Source organism: Sphaeramia orbicularis, unplaced genomic scaffold (assembly GCF_902148855.1).
Source record: "Sphaeramia orbicularis unplaced genomic scaffold, fSphaOr1.1, whole genome shotgun sequence".
NCBI classification, from domain to species: Eukaryota; Metazoa; Chordata; class Actinopteri; order Kurtiformes; family Apogonidae; genus Sphaeramia; species Sphaeramia orbicularis.
The window spans coordinates 49,916-62,500 of NW_021941590.1; the positions used below are offsets into that span (position 1 = coordinate 49,916).

At 43.7% G+C, this 12,585-nt stretch overlaps 1 protein-coding gene across 2 annotated transcripts in view; it reads left to right on the plus strand.

Moving 5' to 3' along the window:
• The first annotated feature begins 888 nt into the window (after positions 1-888).
• LOC115416314 (uncharacterized) overlaps positions 889-12,585 on the plus strand; it is a 60,106-nt gene continuing 48,409 nt past the window's right edge. For both annotated transcript variants that reach the window (XM_030130060.1, XM_030130062.1), the window contains exon 1: positions 889-995. The gene's annotated coding sequence lies outside the window, so the exon portion shown is untranslated. The remainder of the gene's footprint in view (positions 996-12,585) is intronic.

The window sequence follows — 12,585 nt, forward strand, 5'->3', positions numbered from 1 at the left end:
ACTGGTACACTGGACTGAAGGGACACGTTTTCTTGTTTCAGTTCCATAATTTCATCATTACTTGTTCAGTTTCATCTGGTTTTGTAGATGGTTAAATCAGTCAGACTGTTGGACAGGTCAGACTGAACTAACAATCCAGTCCTGGAAAAGACGTCAACTGTGTACGATAAGGAAACTGAGCATTTTCTGAAACAGGAACGAAGGGACCAATTTATGTTTAAAGAACTCCAACAACAAGCTTCCCCTGTCTGAAAGACCAGCAGCCGCCACTGGAACACAGACGAACACAGATCTGTGTGATACAAACAGAACATTTGGACTGGGTTCAAACCCTGTACATTAGACCTGCAGCAGTGTGTGTGTGTGTGTGTGTGTGTGTGTGTAACAGTTGTGGAATGTCTTATTCCTCCTGCACTAAGTCTGTGCCAGAAACAGGACTGACCACCCACACACACACACACACACACACACACACACACACACACACAGTTTTACTGCAGCTCATGCTCGTGTTTCAGAACCAAAAAGGGAGGTGTATCCTCTGAGGAGTTCTGTGTTTTGTCCGTCACTCCCTGTCCTCTCTCTCCTCCCTCTCTCTCTCTCTCTCTCCCTCTCCTCTCCCTCTCTCTCCTCCCTCTCTCTCTCTCCCTCCCTCTCTCTCTCCTCCCTCTCTTCTCTCTCTCCCTCTCTCTCTCCTCCCTCTCTCTCTCTCTCTCCCTCTCCTCTCCCTCTCTCCCTCTCTCTCCTCCCTCTCTCTCTCTCTCCCTCCCTCTCTCTCTCCTCCCTCTCTTCTCTCTCTCCCTCTCTCTCTCCTCCCTCTCTCTCCTCCTCTCCTCCTACGTAGCTCCTCCCACCCTCTGATGGGCGAACACACGATGCAGGAATGTTTCCGTGCAGCAGCAGCAGAACAGAAGTGGATGAGTACGACTGAAGCAGAGGAAGGACAGAGTGTGTGTTTGGAGCGACGTCCTGAACATTCTGCAGTCTGAACACAGGTAAAACTCATGGATTTATTAGTAATATACAGACAGATGTGTGTGTGTGTGTGTGTGTGTGTGTGTGTGTGTGCACTGGAGCCGGACAGGAAGACACAAGAGGAACTTATATCTGAGGTACGACTGGGACAGCAGCACGTATGTGTATGTGTGTGTGTGTGTGTGTGTGTGTGTTGGACTTCAGAGCCTGTGTTTAAATGGATGGTTCATGTTTCAGCTGCTGCTTCGGCCCAGTAGTTTCAGGTTTAGTCCTTCAAATCCCACTCATATTTAGTCCAGAGCTGGTGTCGAATGAACAGACTCTGAAGGTGTTGTATTCTGTGGAACTGAGCTGAGGACAAACTGAACACCAACACATGATGCACTCTGGTTCTGCACGTGATGGGTTCCAGATGTTTGGTTCAGATGAACTGCACATGGAATTCACTCCTGTTACAGAGGACAGAAAACTGAAGCACAGAGTTTAAAACTGAAGCACAGAGTTACTGGGCTGAGCAGGCCCAAACTTCAGACTTGCTTTATCATCATTCAATAAATGCACCATCAGTACCTTATCAAAGGAAATGTCAGTGCTTGGCTCACCACAGTGTCAGTTTATATAAAAAAAATAAATAAAAAACACACCTCGCAAAATAGAAAAAGTAGCCTAAAATACTATTAACTAGGGGTGCACACACTTTTTCAGCATGCGAGCTACTTATAAAATGACCAAGTTAAACTGATCTTCCCACTATAAAATTGCAAAAAACATATATTTATTCATAAATATATTGAGAATTCTTTATATGAACCATACATGTTGGTGTACCTTGCATAACTGTGTGAACCGATATTACTCAATACAACTCTGTACATTTTTTGTCATTACCTCACTCTGATGACTTGCACTGAGTGGAATCAGCCAGGGATGTATAGTCCGGCGCCAATAGAACAGGCTATCTTCGTTGCCAGATCCATTATTTCTTTCATGTTGAGCCTTTTTGCGCCTAACGCTTGTTGGTGTATTATGCAGTGGTAATTGAGGAAGTCCAGGAAAGCATCGTCCTCCTTGCACTTGGTAATAAACCCATTCGAGCGGCCAACCATTGTGGGCGCTCCATCCATGGTGATGGACACCAATTTGCACACTCGGAGCCGGGTTTTCTCAATAAAGTTTTTAAAAAACTGAAATCTGTCCTGTCCTGGCGTGTGTTCTTTCATGGGCAGGACTGTTCACAGCTCCTCTTTTGTGGTCATATCAGTAAGCACCATCCGAGTAAAAAGGCACAACTGGGCTGTCACTCACGTCTGTAGACTCATCCAGTTGCAGAGAAACAGTCACAGTCTGTGATGTCCTTCCAGAGTTGCTGGGTCAAAACCTCGGCCGCGGCTTCACTGCGCTGTGTAACTGTAGTTCTTGATAGCTGGAGAGCTCTGATCGAAGATAGAATTTCTGCTTTGTTTTTAAAGTCTTGGAAGAACGAGTCAGCTGCTTCAACAAATGCCTCTTTTACCATTTCTCCGTCTTGGAAGGATTTCTTGTTCTTAATGATTAAGTGACTCACTCGGAACAAAGCTCCAGTTACCGCCTTTACTTTTGAAGTTAGCTGTGAGAAAAATGACTGCTGTCCAGACGACTGGGATTTGAGTTCCTTCACCTTTTTCCTTCTCAGCTCGCTTTTTGGAGGGAAGTCAGTGTCGCAGTTTTGATGAACAGTCCAAAAATGCCGCTCCACATTTCCCTTTTTCGGTATAGCGATGGCAGACTGGCAGATGAGGCAAACACACTTGAAAATGACATAGTGAAAAAAAAGTCCACCTCCCATTCCGCATGGAGGTGGACGTTTTTGTCTTTTTACTTGGTCCAGCTCCCCTAGTCATTTTTATACCCTTAAGTTTAGAACACATAAATTGGAGGCTAACTCACTAGCTTGCTAAAACGCACCATTACATGTGCATGCGCAGTGACACCTGTGTCAGAAAAGGTTAGATTGGTCAGACTGGCTGCCCCATATGTCAATCAAGTGACAAATTTCATACTGAGGACTAACGATAGGCTGACATCTATGTTTTAATGCCATGCGATCTACCCACACTACCTTTGTGATCAACCGGTAGATTGCAATTGACTAATTGGGCACCCTTGCTATAAACATTTTAAATATATATGTATATGTATAAAAATTTAAAAGACTAGAAGACTAACAACTAAAGTGCATAGTGTAATGAAGTGCTTCAAATTACTGCAGTAACAGGGCAGCAGCAGGTTTGGAACAGGTCCTGTTTTCTTTGGCTGTTCAACAGTCTGATGGACAGGGGGAAGAAACTGTCTGTGAATCTGAACAGTCCACGGTGTGGGAGTGAGGGGTCAGAGGTTAGATGTGTGAACAGTCCACGGTGTGGGAGTGAGGGGTCAGAGGTCAGATGTGTGAACAGTCCACGGTGTGGGAGTGAGGGGTCAGAGGTCAGATGTGTGAACAGTCCACGGTGTGGGAGCGAGGGGTCAGAGGTCAGATCTGTGAACAGTCCACGGTGTGGGAGCGAGGGGTCAGAGGTCAGATGTGTGAACAGTCCACGGTGTGGGAGCGAGGGGTCAGAGGTCAGATGTGTGAACAGTCCACGGTGTGGGAGCGAGGGGTCAGAGGTCAGATGTGTGAACAGTCCACGGTGTGGGAGCGAGGGGTCAGAGGTCAGATGTGTGAACAGTCCACGGTGTGGGAGCGAGGGGTCAGAGGTCAGATGTGTGAACAGTCCACGGTGTGGGAGCGAGGGGTCAGAGGTCAGATGTGTGAACAGTCCACGGTGTGGGAGCGAGGGGTCAGAGGTCAGATGTGTGAACAGTCCACGGTGTGGGAGCGAGGGGTCAGAGGTCAGATGTGTGAACAGTCCACGGTGTGGGAGCGAGGGTTCAGAGGTCAGATGTGTGAACAGTCCACGGTGTGGGAGTGAGGGGTCAGAGGTCAGATGTGTGAACAGTCCACGGTGTGGGAGTGAGGGTTCGGAGGAGATGCGCTGTGCTCTGGACATGCTGGATCATGCTGCTGCTGCACACAGCAGCATGAATGTCCGTTTCCCACAATGTGTCGCGACAAAAAAATTCCGAAGATGCCCGACTTACCTCCGGGTTTGGAACGTAAACACATGGTGTTTGTTTCTGGTGGATGACACTTCGAAATTGTTCATCGTAATGCAAAAGATCCAGGTGAGTAATAACAGAAAGAGCCCACTGTGGGTCACAGAACAGTCCACTGTGCACCAAAGTCACACCCTCCTATCCATGTGGGTGGATCAGTGATGGGCCCACCAGTCCACCTGTGGGTTCCACCTGTGGGTTCCACTGCTTCAGAACCACTAATACACAGTTGTTGGGGTTATTTCTGTATTTCGGTCACAAACTAGTGTGTTTTATAATGTTTTTGTGTTGAGTAGATGACCAAACTAATGCATATCAGAGCCACAGAAGAAAATCCAAACACTGTCACTACGACAATAAAGTTGTAAAATATACAAATAAAACCATAATTTTATGAAAATAAAGAAGATTACAAGAAGGTTCTTGACTTTATGAAAACAATGTCATAATATTATGAGAATAACGTTGTAATTTAAAAACAGTATTAATATTCCAGAATACAGTGGAACCCACTGGTCTGATGAAGGAGAACTGGAACATTCTGGAGGTTCCACTGTCAAGTTAAGGGTTAAAGGGCTTGAAAGGGTTAACCCTTTAAACACACACACACACACACACACACACACAAATACACACACACACAAATACACACACACAAACAAACATACACACACACACACACAAACACAAATACACACACACAAACAAACACACACACGCAAACACAAATACACACACACAAACACACACATACACACACACACACACAAACAAACACACATACACACACAAACACAGACATACACACATACACACATACACACACACACACACACACACACACTGCTGGTTTCAGTCGTGTTCATCTGTTCTCACAGTGACTCAGCAGTCAGTGTGTTTCCATGGTAACCACTGAGGCTGCATGTGGGGTGTCCTGTGTGTGGAATCAGCTGCTGCTGTGTTCGTAACCATGGTGATATGTGTTAGTAACCGTGGTGATATGTGTCCGTAACCGTGGTGATATGTGTTAGTAACCATGGTGATAAGTGTTTGTAACTGTGGTGACGTAACCATGGTGATATGTGTTCGTACTCAGCTCCTGTGGATACTGTGTGTTGTGTGAGTGCAGTGAAATGAGCACTGGCTTTGGGCCTCTGCCTCCGATTGGCTGAACAAACTCTCTGATTGGCTGTAATAACTCTGATTGGCTGTAATAACTCCCTGATTGGCTGTAATAACTCTCTGATTGGCTGTAATAACTCTCTGATTGGCTGTAATAACTCTCTGATTGGCTGTAATAACTCTCTGATTGGCAGTGATAACTCTGATTGGCTGACCGCTCACTGTCCAGCCCTGTCATATTCTTTTCTACTGCTGTATATATTTTAGTCACAGACACAGATGTGTGTTGAAAGGCCGGCCCACATCAGACTGATGCAGACTGACAGGCCTGTTCTTCTGATGTGGACTGTAGAAAACTGAAAGGACTTCCTGTGCGTTGGACTGTGCACTGACTGAACATTTATCCACTTCTGTTAAAATCAGCTGAGCAGTGAAGAACAAGGAGAACCCACCAGTTAAATGAGCAGTGGAATGGCTCCTCCCACCATGACACATACAGCTGAGAAATAGGCCAAAGTACAGCTGAGATAAAGGCTAAAGTACAGCCGAGATATAGATCAAAGTACAGCTTAGATACAGGCCAAAGTACAGCCAAGCTATAGACCAAATAGGCCAAAATACAGCTGAGATACAGGCAAAAGTACAGCTGAGATATAGACCAAAGTACAGCCGAGATACAGGCCAAAGTAAAGCCGAAATATAGACCAAAGTAAAGCTGAGATATAGACCAAAGTACAGCTGAGATATAGACCAAAGTACAGCTGAGATATAGAGCAAAGTAAAGCTGAGATATAGGCCAAAGTACAGCTAAAATATAGACCAAAGTACAGCTTAGATACAGGCCAAAGTACAGCTGAGATATAGACCAAAGTACAGCTGAGATATAGACCAACGAACAGCCAAGAAATAGGCCAAAGTATAGGTGAGATATAGGCCAAAGTACAGCCGAGATATAGAGCAAAGTAAAGCTGAGATTTAGGCCAAAGTACAGCTGAGATATAGACCAAAGTACAGCTGAGATATAGACCAAAAAACAGCTGAGATACAGGCCAAAGTACAGCCAAGATATAGAGCAAAGTGCAGCTGGGATATAGACCAAACTACAGCCGCGATATAGGCCAAAGTGTAGCCGAGATATAGGCCAAAGTACAGCCGAGATACAGGCCAAAGTACAGCCAAGATATAGAGCAAAGTGCAGCTGGGATATAGACCAAACTACACCCGCGATATAGGCCAAAGTATAGCCGAGATATAGGCCAAAGTACAGCCGAGATATAGAGCAAAGTACAGCCGAGATATAGGCCAAAGTACAGCTAAAATATAGTCCAAAGTACAGCTTAGATGCAAGCCAAAGTACAGCCAAGATATAGACCAAATAGGCCAAAATACAGCTGAGATACAGGCAAAAGTACAGCTGAGATATAGACAAAAGTACAGCCGAGATACAGGCCAAAGTACAGCCGAAATATAGACCAAAGTAAAGCTGAGATATAGACCAAAGTACAGCTGAGATAAAGGCCAAAGTACAGCCGAGAAATAGATCAAAGTACCGCTGAGATATAGGCCAAAGTACAGCTAAAATATAGACCAAAGTACAGCTTAGATACAGGCCAAAGTACAGCTGAGATATAGACCAAAGTACAGCTGAGATATAGAGCAAAGTACAGCTGAGATATAGAGCAAAGTAAAGCTGAGATATAGGCCAAAGTACAGCTAAAATATAGACCAAAGTACAGCTTAGATACAGGCCAAAGTACAGCTGAGAAATAGACCAAAGTTCAGCTGAGATATAGGCCAAAGTACAGCTGAGATATAGAGCAAATAGGCCAAAGTATAGCTGAGATATAGGCCAAAGTGAAGCTAAAATATAGACCAAAGTACAGCTTAGATACAGGCCAAAGTACAGCTGAGATATGGACAAAAGTACAGCTGAGATATAGACCAAAGTACAGCCGAGATACAGGCCAAAGTACAGCTGAGATATAGGCCAAAGTGCAGCTGGGATATAGACCAAAGTACAGCTGAGATATAGGCCGAAGTACATCTGAGATATAGGCCAAAGTACAGCTGAGATATAGACCAAAGTACAGCTGAGATATAGGCCAAAAAAACAGCTGAGATATAGAGCAAATAGGCCAAAATACAGCTGAGATATAGGCCAAAGTACAGCCGAGATATAGACCAAAGTACAGCTGAGATATAGGCTGAAGTACATCCGAGATATAGGCCAAAGTACAGCTGAGATATAGACCAAAGTACAGCTGAGATACAGGCCAAAGTACAGCCGAAATATAGACCAAAGTAAAGCTGAGATATAGACCAAAGTACAGCTGAGATAAAGGCCAAAGTACAGCCGAGAAATAGATCAAAGTACCGCTGAGTTATAGGCCAAAGTACAGCTAAAATATAGACCAAAGTACAGCTTAGATACAGGCCAAAGTACAGCTGAGATATAGACCAAAGTACAGCTGAGATATAGAACAAAGTAAAGCTGAGATATAGGTCAAAGTACAGCTAAAATATAGACCAAAGTACAGCTTAGATACAGGCCAAAGTACAGCTGAGAAATAGACCAAAGTACAGCTGAAATATAGGCCAAAGTACAGCTGAGATATAGAGCAAATAGGCCAAAGTATAGCTGAGATATAGGCCAAAGTGAAGCTAAAATATAGACCAAAGTACAGCTTAGATACAGGCCAAAGTACAGCTGAGATATGGACAAAAGTACAGCTGAGATATAGACCAAAGTACAGCCGAGATATAGGCCAAAGTATAGCCGAGATATAGGCCAAAGTAAAGCCGAGATACAGACCAAAGTACAGCCGAGATATAGGCTGAAGTATAGCTGGGATATAGGCCAAAGTACAGTCGAGATATAGGCCAAAGTACAGCTGAGATATAGGCCAAAGTACAGCTGGGATATAGACCAAAGTACAGCCGAGATATAGGCCAAAGTAAAGCCGAGATATAGGCCAAAGTACAGTCGAGATATAGGCCAAAGTACAGCTGAGAAATAGACCAAAGTACAGCTGAGATATAGGCCAAAGTACAGCTGAGATATAGAGCAAATAGGCCAAAGTACAGCTGAGATATAGGCCAAAGTACAGCCGAGATACAGGCCAAAGTATAGCCGAGATATAGGCCAAAGTAAAGCCGAGATACAGACCAAAGTACAGCCGAGATATAGGCTGATGTATAGCTGGGATATAGGCCAAAGTACAGTCGAGATATAGGCCAAAGTACAGCTGAGAAATAGACCAAAGTACAGCTGAGATATAGGCCAAAGTACAGCTGAGATATAGAGCAAATAGGCCAAAGTACAGCTGAGATATAGGCCAAAGTACAGCCGAGATATAGGCCAAAGTACAGCTGAGATATAGGCCAAAGTACAGCTGAGATACAGACCAAAGTATAGCTGAGATATAGGCCAAAGTGCAGCTGAGAAATAGACCAAAGTACAGCTGAGATATAGGCCAAAGTACAGCTGAGATATAGACCAAATAGGCCAAAGTACAGCTGAGATATAGGCCAAAGTACAGCCGAGATATAGACCAAAGTACAGCTGAGATATAGGCCGAAGTACATCCGAGATATAGGCCAAAGTACAGCTGAGATATAGACCAAAGTACAGCTGAGATATAGGCCAAAGTGCAGCTGAGAAATAGACCAAAGTACAGCCGAGATATAGGCCAAAGTACAGCTGAGATATAGGCCAAAGTACAGCTGAGATATCGACCAAATAGGCCAAAATACAGCTGAGATATAGACCAAAGTACAGCTGAGATATAGACCAAATAGGCCAAAATACAGCTGAGATATAGACCAAAGTACAGCTGAGATATAGACCAAATAGGCCAAAATACAGCTGAGATATAGACCAAAGTACAGCTGAGATATAGGCCAAAGTACAGCTGAGATATAGGCCAGAGTACAGCTGAGGTATAGGCCAAAGTTTGGCTCAAACGCTTAATTTGCATATTAAGAAAACAGCTTCTATCTTGAGAAAGTAGACGGTGTAACCTCATGATGATGGAGTGAGTGAACAGAGTTGAAAACAGAATTATAAATTATATTATCTTCCTCTCTGGGTCAAACCAAATTCCTGAACAACCATGCTGATTGGTTGGTTGCCAGGTCAATGCACGGACATCCTCTGCAAATGACATTTACGAGGACAGATGATCTTAAGGAATGAGCCTAATGGACTTAAAAAAATACTTCCTCAGCCATTGTCCTCTGTTCTTCATGAAGAGCCATTTCCTCCCTGCCATAGTAAATTGAGGACTCATAAACTGGTGTTTACACTTAGCCGACTTCGTCCTCTCAACATCTGTGTTATCATGTTGCTTATCCAGAGGTGAAGATGAACCCAGAAGAAGAAATAGACTGAATAACCAAAATCACTATATGTGCCATGCTAATAATGTATTACATTATGTGTTAATGTTGATTAACTCAGCACGTTAACTCTTTTATGTAGACGTAATACTTAAGCCATTTGCCTGACCTGTGGTTTCACATATGTGTGTCCTGATCATGTTCACGGTGAATTATGTGAAAGTAAGACTATTACTGCTTATAGCATGTTTGATAATCATGCTGTTATCTTAATTGATGCTGAAGTGAGGTTACAGGTGATGTATAAAGTTTAAGTGATCTTATTTAAGGATCTTATTTAAGGATGCAAAGTTTTCTTACAAGTCTGCACAACGTCCTCTCCCCTCTTTCCTCCTAAGAGGGAAGAGAAACGTGATACTTTGAGATATGCAAACGACTCGTGAATATGCACGAGGACGTTGGTTTCCCTCTGAAACAGACAAAGAAGGCAACGCCCCAAGGCATCGATGACTCATCAATATGCACGAGGGAGGCGTGCCGAGTTGGGTTTTGGACAAACTATAAAAGTAAATGAAACCAACTTTTCATCAGAGCAGAGCTGAGTCTTTTCCATCTTCTGGGCTCTCACCTACGCAAAGAGCAGAGCTGAGCTTTTTCCACACTCGCTGCTCTCAACTTCAGCGACAGAGCTGTTTCCACCTTTATCCGCTCTCTCAAAGAGCTTTACCATCTTCGCTGTTCTCCACTTCTCCTGGCGAGCTTTCCAGAACCAGCCGCCAGAGCCAGCTGTGAACCTCCTCCAGCCAGCAGAACTTCAGACCTTCAGAACTTCAGACCTCCAGCGTGAGCACGTCGCTTCACAGCCTGTTCCTGCTTCGAACTCCGTCAGAAGACTGCATCCGTTCTCCGTCAAGGCCTCTCCAGCCTGCATCCTTCAGGAGGCCTCTAACTTGTAAGAAAACTTGCTCCTGATTTATCTGAGTTGGTGTTATTCCAATTTAAGTAGGTTTACCTCAACGTAACCTCACTAACGTTAGAATATCTTGAATATAGCTATCTGCCAACTTAATCTACGTATTCTCCTGTCCATAATCTCCTGCTCCTTTTATCGTATTTGTCTCTTGTCTCTATGTTATTTGTGTGTCTTAGTTTAGTTAATAAATTATTTATATGTGTATAAATCCATTGCCTCAGTTGTGCTTGTGTACTGTATTCACACTCGGGTTCATCTGTGCAGTCAACGAACTATCAACCTTTGCAAGATTTCCAAATTATTGTTTTGGGTTGATTTAAGTTTAATCTTAGTTATAAATCTATAATTAAATTAATCAATAAATCAACACTCAATTAATCAATAAATTGGTATCCTATTCTTACTACAACGGATATCGACTAACTTTTTATTATTGACTTATGGGAAGTTGGATTTGACCTTTAATTTGGTACCAGTTTTGTTGACCTTTGATGACCTTAAAAGGACAAACATAAGATCCTGATTTTCCAGGTCCTTTATTTTGGGCCAGAACTCTGTGGGTTTGACAGAAAAATGACTTGTCCCAGGTCATAAAGTCTGACATAGTTTGAGTTTTCTGTATCAGAAAATATCAGTATTTATGGCACTTTTTGTACAATCTCTATTCACTTATAACTTCAGAACTGTTGAAGATAGAAGAATGCGATGGTGCAGACCCGCAGCTCTGGATCTGGTTGAAGTGTCCGCCTTCCACCTGAAGTCTGCCCCCCCCCCCCCCCCCCCCCCCTCCAGGGGCTCTGATGTCATTGCTGAATAAAGGCCGTCCTGGATCCTTAGGCCTGTTTTAGCTGCTCTGACCCACATCCTTTTATTTCATCATGACAGAACACAGTGGAGTTTCTACGGCGGCAGATTAGTGCCAAGAAAATACAAGCAACTGTCCCTACCAGAGGAAAAACACAGGCTGGTAAAATGTGCTCATGTCTGCACCGTTCGCCCTTCAGTCCAACATTTCAGTCAGTTCGTCCAATAAAGAGACAATTTACACCAAATGTGTTCAGTTCAGACGACCAAACAAACCCAAACATGTGACAACTGTCCAAAAGGCCCACTGATGCTAATGTGGGGATGGTGGGTGGGGCTAATAGGCTCAGTCTTTAGTGGGTGGGGCTAGTAGGCTCAGTATTTAGTGGGCGGGGCTAATAGGCTCAGTATTTAGTGGGTGGGGCTAATAGGCTCAGTATTTAAACCCCAGATGGCAGTGGAACCTCAGAATGTTCCAGTTCTCCATTATCAGACCACTGGGTACAACTGTGTTCTGGAATATTAGCATATTTTTAAATTACGGCCTCATTCTCATAATATTCTGGCTTTATTCTTGAAATATGATGACATTATTTTAATAATATAATGACTTCATTGTGGTAAAATCATGACTCTTTTGTATTTGACTTAATTCTCATCAGATCACAGGTTTTATCTCCATCCTTTCAGACTTTCTTCTTCTGCTGACAGTGTTTGTATTTTCTAATACGCTGTCGTCGTTGTCCCTCTCAAACTCAGCCTGTATTTTTTATCTTTGCAGCAGCACTCAGTCATGTTTCAAATCCTTGACATTCTACACATGAACCTGCAGAGGGCAGCATTTAACTGGAGGGTAAAGGATCCTCCTGTAGATGGACCAGTCTGTAGACCACAGGTGTCAAACATGCGGCCCAGGGGCCAAATCCAGCCCACCGAAGGGTCCAGTCCGGCCCACCAAAGGGTCCAGTCCGGTCCTCCAAAGGGTCCAACCTGGCCCATGGGATGAATTTGTACAATACAAAATTTACACTGAAGATATGAACAATCAAAATCCTTTGAATCCAGGTTCCACATACAGATGCATACAGACCACTTAGTTCTGATCCCAGGTGTTTAGTGTCAGACTCCCATTAAATGCTCAAATCTGTTCAGTTGTTTTCATTTCATTGACTCCAAATGTGTTGGAACACGTTCATCTCTCAGACCAGTTGGTTCAGAATCAGTCTGATCCCAGATCAGTG